The 7,255-nt window shown below is 45.0% G+C and overlaps 1 non-coding gene across 1 annotated transcript; it reads left to right on the forward strand.

Annotated features, from left to right (window-relative positions):
* The first annotated feature begins 1,677 nt into the window (after nt 1-1,677).
* On the forward strand, nt 1,678-1,749 carry TRNAW-CCA (transfer RNA tryptophan (anticodon CCA)). Its single transcript has one exon. It is a non-coding gene; the product is annotated as a tRNA-Trp (tRNA).
* The last annotated feature ends 5,506 nt before the right edge of the window (nt 1,750-7,255 follow it).

Here is a 7,255-nt window from a genome sequence, read left to right on the forward strand (position 1 = left end):
CTAAGACTGTGGACCCGGCAGGGGTGGAGGATGGAGAGTGTGGCCAAAGGTGGGGGCAGGTCAGCAGGAAAGTTTATGGAAAAGTCAGCAGAGGCAACATGGACAGCGCAAGACCAGCTCAGGTGTTTAGATTTTTATCCTGGAGATGTTGTGGCCTGAAGGATGTGAGAGCATAGGTTGGAGGATGGGGAGACCGGCTGGGAGGTTTCTGTAACTATCCCAGTGAAAGGAAAGGCACATCTGAACAGAGGCAGAGGAAAGAAAAGAACCAACTGTCCAGAGTTGTGGACTCCACCAAAACACAGAAGTGTGTTAATGGAATATATAGGCTGGCGGGTAGGGAAAGGGGCCGAAGAGCACAAAATGACATATATGGTACTGATCCCTTCTGAAAATGTGTAGGGACATGGCCTGAACTCCAAGGGTAACAAACAGAGGGAGAGAATGAGCCCAGACTGCGGGCTCAGCATTGTTCTGAAACTAGGTTCTCTCTGAGTGTTACCTCATTCAGTGCTCCCAGCTCTGCCAGGAAGGTGTCAGCATCCCTATTTCACTGTCAAGGGCACTGAGAGCCCCAGGGTTTAGGTGAGCTGCCTGAGTGGTATGGCTTGTCCATGGTGGAGACACGGTGTGAGTCCCGGACTGTAAAACCCCCAAATGTCTGCTCTTGCTATCAAGGAACCCTCCTCATTCCAGGAGAAAACTTCATGATCCCTGGAGTTTGGATCAGGACAATTGAGGGAGAAATTCAAACTAGGAAAACAAGTGTGTGAAAGACTAGCTTGGAATCATCTTTGATTCATCACTCTCCTTCATCCCCCTGTACTATCCTGCACCACCAACTTCTGTTAATCTCATCACCAAGGCAACGCTAGATGTTTCCTCCTCTCCACTCCCAGTCCCCGCTCAGCCCAATCCTGCCCAGGCCCATCTACTTGAAAGGCATTGTATACTACTCTCTCTCTGATCAAACATTTTGAGAAGGAACTCTTCAAGACTTTCAAATAACACTGCTTCCTAAATGGTCTTCCTGTTTCCACTCTTATTTTCCCCACATTCTGAGGGATTAGGTTGTGTCTCTGTTCTCAGCCCTCCAGGACCTCCCATGACACTCAATATAATCCAGGGTCCCTGACAAGGCTCACTCTCGTGGGACCCTCTCTGCTTCTGACTCCTCCTCTCAGCCTGTCAAGGCTGTTCTTTCTTCATTTATGCTACACATGTTGCCACCTCAGGGCCTTTACATGGTACCTCTCTTTGTTAGAAATAATCAACTCTCACCAACCCACCCTGAGATATTTACATGGACCTGCTCTCATTTTATTCAGATTGCTGGTCATTTATCACATTCTCAGAGATCCTCCCTGACCACCATCTCTAAAAAAACCATTTTTCTTTATCCCCAGCCTCTTACCCTGCTTTATGTTTCTTTATGGCTCCTGAAAACTGAGAGTGAAGTCACTCAGTTGTGTTCAACTCTTTGCGACCCCATGGGCTGTAGCTTACTAGGCTTCTCCATCCATGGGATTCTCCAGGCAAGAATACTGGAGTGGATTGCCATTTCCTTCTCCAGGGGATCTTCCTGACCCAGGGATTGAACCTGGGTCTCCCGCACTGCAGGCTGACTCTACTGTCTGAGCCACCAGGGAATCCTTTTATAGCCTCTAGTACTAGGCTTCCCTGGTGGCTCAGAGGTTAAAGCGTCTGCCTCCAATGCAGGAGACCCAGGTTTGATCCCTGGGTCGGGAACATCCCCTGGAGAAGGAAATGGTAACCCACTCCAGTATTCTTGCCTGGAGAATCCCATGGATGGAGAAGAACACAACTGAGTGACTTCACTCACTCAGTCACTCAGTACTGTAAAACATGTATGTGCCTGCATACTCCACATCCCAGGAAACCAACCATTGTGCTTTGCCCAGGGAGTTCCTGGGCCAAGGCACCTTCAGTGTTAAACCCAGACAGTCCCAAGCAAATTGGGATGGACTGATCATCCTACACTTGCCCTAACAGAATATAAGCTTGACGAGGAAAAACTTTATTTTGTTCTCTGCTGGATCCCCAGCAGGTAACATCATGTCTGGCACTGAGCAGGTGCTTAATAGTCATTGAAGGAGAATATATGAACAGTTTCCTGTTTCAAATAGCTCTAAGTTTAAACTTTCCTGCCCAGCATTCTAGTTCCTCCTAGACTGCTCACCTTAATCAGTTCAGTTCAGTTCAGTAGCTCAGGCATGTCCAACTCTTTGTGACCCCATGAATCGCAGCATGCCAGGTCTCTCTGTCCATCACCAACTCCCAGAGTTCACTCAGACTCACATCCATCGAGTCAGTGATGCCATCCAGCCATCTCATCCTCGGTCATCCCCTTCTCCTCCTGCCCCTAATCCCTCCCAGCATCACAGTCTTTTCCAATGAGTCAACTCTTCGCATGAGGTGGCCAAAGTACTGGAGTTTCAGCTTTAGCATCATTCCTTCCAAAGAAATCCCAGGGCTGATCTCCTTCAGAATGGATTGGTTGGATCTCCTTGTAGTCCAAGGGACTCTCAAGAGTCTTCTCCAACACCACAGTTCAAAAGCATCAATTCTTCAGTGCTCAGCTTTCTTCACAGTCCAACTCTCACATCCATACATGACCACTGGAAAAACCATAGCCTTGACTAGACGGACCTTTGCTCGCAAAGTAATGTCTCTGCTTTTGAATATGCTATCTAGGTTGATCATAACTTTTCTTCCAAGGAGTAAGCATCTTTTAATTTCATGGCTGCAGTCACCATCTGCAGTGCTGTTGGAGGCCAAAAAAATAAAGTCTGACCCTGTTTCTACTGTTTCCCCATCTATTTCCCATGAAGTGATGGGACCAGATGCCATGATCTTTGTTTTCTGAATGTTGAGCTTTAGGCCAATTTTTTCACTCTCCTAGCCTTAATCACTCCACCCTATTTCCTATCACTCCCTGTGCACACTCTCTGCCCCAGGCACTCCAGTCTCTTTATACTTCTGCAAACTCCACCAGAAATGATCCCTTCCCCTAAAGAACCCTCCCCTGGCTCTCCTATCTGAGCCAGCCTCTTTGATATTCTTTGTTTTATTTTTTGCAATCTATGCCAGTGAAAAATGGAGGATGGATGCATGGGCCCCTATCAGAACCTCCTAGGGCATTGCTCCAAAATCTACTCCTCTCCTCCCAATGCTGAGAATTATTAACAGATAGGACTTCCTAAAGGGAGGAATTTGCATTCAAAATTTATTAGAATTTTAGTCTGTCCCTATAAGGATATTGAATACTCTGGGATGTCTTTTTTTTGTTGTACTTTTTCATCAATAAGAAATCATTGGTTTGCTGTTGTGTGGTGGTATTTCCAAGTGTTATGAATTACCCTGAGGCATTTGACTTTGGCCTTTTGCTTTTGGTTTGAGTATGGGAGTGAATGGGCTTCCCTGGTGACTCAGGTGGTAAAGAATCTGCCTACAAGGCAGGAAACCCAGGTTTGATCCCTGAGTTGGGAAGATCCCTGGAGGAGGGAATGGCTACCCACTCCAGTATTCTTGCCTGAGTATCTCCATGGACAGAGGAGCCTGGAGGGCTACAGTCCATAAGGTAGCAAAGAGTTAGACATGATTGAGTGAGTAACGCTTTCACTTTCAAGGGGAGGAGGGGAAATCAAACACTGGTATTTTCGAAAAGCTCCTGAGATGATTGACAGCAAACCTAAAGCACCTTGTGTGAAAGGCACTGATGTAAACCCCAAAGTGCTTCACAACCCAGCTCCAGCCCCTCAGCTGCACTTGTATTATGGTCTTACCTACCCTCTCCTGTTCTAAAAGGCTCAGGATCTGGACCACATTTCCAAGACTGATCCTGGGGGCTTGGCATAACATATGGACAAATCAGGGTTGCATATGTGGGACTGTTGGTCTCGCTTGGGAGCCCTCTCAAGAGGATGAGGTGGTCATTTCCTACCCTTCTCTAGCCATTGATGTGAATGGACCTCTCTTCCCTCTCTTTCTGGAAGTCTCTGCACTACTGAAAAAACACTCACCTTCTGCCCACTCACGTCCTGCTGTGAGTGAACTATCCCTGCCATCAAAGCAGATTACAGCCACTGCCAGGGCCCACCCCCTCCTTACCTCTTCTTCTCACAACCCTGTCCCAGAACCGGTCTACCAAACCAGCCCCGACCTCTAAGTTGTACTGTGTGGTTGTTCCAACCAGGTCTTAGACATCAGACCGAGATGGTGACTCAAGGTAAGCCAAAGTCTTTGAGCTTTCCTTCCTACGTCTATACAGGGAAACGTACTGACCTCACAGGATTTTTAGTGGGATTAGATGTGATAATGTCAGTAAAAATTCCTAGCACAGGGTAGGAACCACACCCTCCCCCCCCCCACCCATCCACCCCCCCCCCCATCCCAGAAGCCTTTTTTTCTGACAAAGGAGCAATGCCTGTCACCTGGACATGGGGACAGTGGTTCTCCCAGCCAGTTTGGGTTCTGTCCTAACAGAAACATCACTACTAGAAGTACCCTAATGTCACTAGAGTTTGGGATTACTCCAGCTTGCTCTCTGGATGACTTGTTCAAACCTGCACTGGAGTGTGAGAGGCTCCTTTTGAGAAACTAGAGTCATTCTTTGAGCTGGTGGCACTGTTACACCACACGTGGGCAAAACAGAAAAGTGCTGTGCTGACAGTTGAGCAGGCTGTCCTAGGAGACCAGGGGATGAAAAAGAGGATAAGGATGGGGTGGGGTGCAGGCTTCTAGGGATTCCTGTGCAGGAAAGAGGGAGGTGAAAAGAGCATGTTCTTGCACACCATGGTAGCTGTCAAGTAAAAATCAGGGGGAAGGGGAGGGAGTGGGGAGGGAGGCGTGGGGCTGGAAGGAGTGTAGACAAAGAATCCTAAGTCTCCATTCAAGTCCTAGTTTTGCTAAATGCAATGCAGCCTTTTTAGATCTCAACTTCCTCAACCCACAAAGTGAGTGAGATAAAAACAATTGTATCTTTTTTAAAAAAGTTCCCAGTACATACATGTTCATGCCCATATTTTTTATCTCCTACCCTTATATTCTTTATCCTTTGGTTTGGAGCCAACTTCTCCCTAGTAACAAATCTCCAGAAGCCATGAACTATCTTCAGCATCCCCCCACCGCTTTATGAGATCAGAGGTACCAGAGCCTCCCTCACTCTCCATCTGGCACACCAGCCTTTGTTTCACATTTGGGGCTCAGGTCTGCCTGTAAATTAGAGCTAGAATTGCTTCATGCCTATTGCTTTGGATAGTGGAAAACACTGATAGATGTTTTCTGCCATGCCAAGTTAGAATCCTCAATGGCTTTTCCCATAAACTTTGTTATACGTAATTGGTAGTTGGAGTCCATATTACCATGGATACTCGTCTACAGTTACATGAAGGATTAAATTGATTTTGCAGATGGATCTGGGATTTAACCATCACTTGTATCACAGTCTCTGTGGGAAAATATATTCTGTATTCCAAACAATTGACCTTTTGGAGTTGATCCAGTTCCTAAGTTGGGGACAGCCTGTACCATATTATGTTACATTTTGGATTTCAGTTTTGTGTCCTAGAATCAAAGATTTGTTAGAGCTGGAAGAAGCTTTGGATATCTGATGGAGCTAATTTTGTAGGTAATGAAGCCAAGATTCAGAAAGACGGGGAGATTTGTTTCAGGTTATTCAGCTACTTTGGTCTCCCACCTTCAAGCCAATGCCTTTCCCACTATCCAAATCATTTTGTGGTCATTTTCCCAAACAGCCATTAAACCACCTGAAAGTTGAGAAGATCATGCCTTCTTCAGTGTAGTATCAAACATACCAAATATTTCATAAATACTGAACGAATTCATTATTCACTTTGTTTTGGAGGTGTGTTTGCTGTAAGACGTCCTCAAATAACAACATGAGGGCATTTGAATTAAGAATGTATTAATAGTAGACTAGATTTGGTTTAAATCAAGATAACTCAAAAATAACTTAAAAAAATCTCAAAACAAACAAGCCTCAAATATATTCTATTTAACTAGTGTTTCCTATATAAAAGGGTCTATTTAGTGTTGGATATCACTCCAATAACTATTTTTCACAGCTTACAGGCACATCTGGTTTTATTTTTAGAAGATACATGCCATTAATTTTAATGCGGTCTTAAGGGAGAGCCACTCATTTTATAACTACACTAAAAAACTTAATAACTCTTTGTTTTATTTATGAAAGCCAACTGAAACAGAGACTAACATCATTTGGATAGCTAAATGAGGTGAGCTGCCATCATTAGAAACAAAACATTTAAACTGTTTTACTTGAAACAATCTTTCCATTTGGTATACTTTTCCTTACCAGCACACACAATGAGTTATTTCTTGAATATCCTTGAATGAGCAAGATGGGAGAGCCTGAAAGAGAAACTATCTTATATATGTAGATATCGTGGCTTTATTGTAACAAACTATGGTATGACCTAAATAGACAGCTGGTCCTGTAATCTAATTGCAAGAAGGAAAAAGAGCCACAGATCAACTCTTCAAATTTTAAATAGCTATCCTTTATGATTGTTGCCCAACTGACTTTAATTGTCCTATAGTTAACTGTTCTATGCAGCTAGTTAACTCCTTCAATTCATAGGCATTTACTTTGTGATCACAAAGGATATACCAGAGGGTTACTTTAAGAGACAGCACTCAACAGAGAGAGAGAGAGTTAGAAGTCAGGAAGGGGAAGGTTTGAGACCAAGGGTGGGGGAAGAGGCATTTGGTTCAATTCAGTTCAGTTCAGTTCAGTAGCTCAGTCGTGTCTGACTCTTTGCGGCCTCATGAATTGCAGCCTGCCAGGCCTCCCAGTCCATCACCAACTGCCGGAGTTCACTCAGACTCACGTCCATCGAGTCCGTGATGCCATCCAGCCATCTCATCCTCTGTTGTCCCCTTCTCCTCCTGCCCCTAATCCCTCCCAGCATCACAGTCTTTTCCAATGAGTCAACTCTTCACATGAGGTGGCCAAAGTATTGGAGTTTCAGCTTTAGCATCATTCCTTCCAAAGATATCCCAGGGCTGATCTCCTTCAGAATGGACTGGTTGGATCTCCTTGTAGTCCAAGGGACTCTCAAGAGTCTTCTCCAACACCACAGTTCGAAAGCAGCAATTCTTCAGTGCTCAGCTTTCTTCACAGTCCACCTCTCACATTCATACATGACCACTGGAAAAACCATAGCCTTGACTAGATGGACCTCTGTTCGCA

This window comes from Ovis aries, chromosome 3 (assembly GCF_016772045.2).
Source record: "Ovis aries strain OAR_USU_Benz2616 breed Rambouillet chromosome 3, ARS-UI_Ramb_v3.0, whole genome shotgun sequence".
Classification (NCBI taxonomy): Eukaryota; Metazoa; Chordata; class Mammalia; order Artiodactyla; family Bovidae; genus Ovis; species Ovis aries.